Source organism: Solanum tuberosum, unplaced genomic scaffold (assembly GCF_000226075.1).
Source record: "Solanum tuberosum cultivar DM 1-3 516 R44 unplaced genomic scaffold, SolTub_3.0 scf00241, whole genome shotgun sequence".
Lineage (NCBI taxonomy): Eukaryota > Viridiplantae > Streptophyta > Magnoliopsida > Solanales > Solanaceae > Solanum > Solanum tuberosum.
The window spans coordinates 181,379-182,240 of NW_006239165.1; positions in this window are offsets into that span (position 1 = coordinate 181,379).

Consider the following 862-nt stretch of genomic DNA (forward strand, 5'->3'; position numbering starts at 1 on the left):
AGTGGATTTTGTTTTTCCTTTTTCCTTCCCAAAAAAAAAACGCCAAATTGTATTTCACGCCCGGCAGGTATTAGTAATTGTAGGTATAGTAACCATTAATTAAAATTAATTGTAAGTATAATTTATATACACTATTAGTTATAAAGAAAATAGTTATTTATGTATTAATTATTTATTTTAATTTTTATTCTGTATAAAATAATATATATAAAATTCCTCCTAATTTATATACTATGTATTATACTTGTGGAATTTTTAATTACAAATCAAATACATTATTAATTTTATAATTTATACATATATTAAATATGTAAATTTACATAATAAATCAAATATAATATTCATAAATAAATCACCTCCTAATTAACTATCAAAACTATAGTACTATTATTTATATAAAATTTTATGCCTATGTAACTCACTTTCAAACAATCGATCAAACGACTCCTTATAGGTAACAATTTTTTGGTAGGCTTCTAATAGGATTTTTCAATTAAGGGCGGAAAGAGTTATGTTGGTTCCTTGCCATTATCAAATTATTTTTTGTCTTTTTAACTTTTACTTTTGTTATTTCAATTTATAGGTACAATTCGAATTTTGCAAGTTTAACTATAAAATTATACGGTTTTTGAAAAATATAAAATTTATATTATATATATATATATATATATATATATAAATATATTACTAAATTATAAATAGTTAATAGTTTAAAATACTTCAAACTTTTAATTAGGTAGGTGATACTCCATAAGGCCTCCACGTGTAATTCATGTGATACTAAAAGAGTCCACCCGTCTATAAATACCTAATTCGCCGTAAAATCCAACCAACAGTTTTGGGCTAACCACCCCTCACTTAC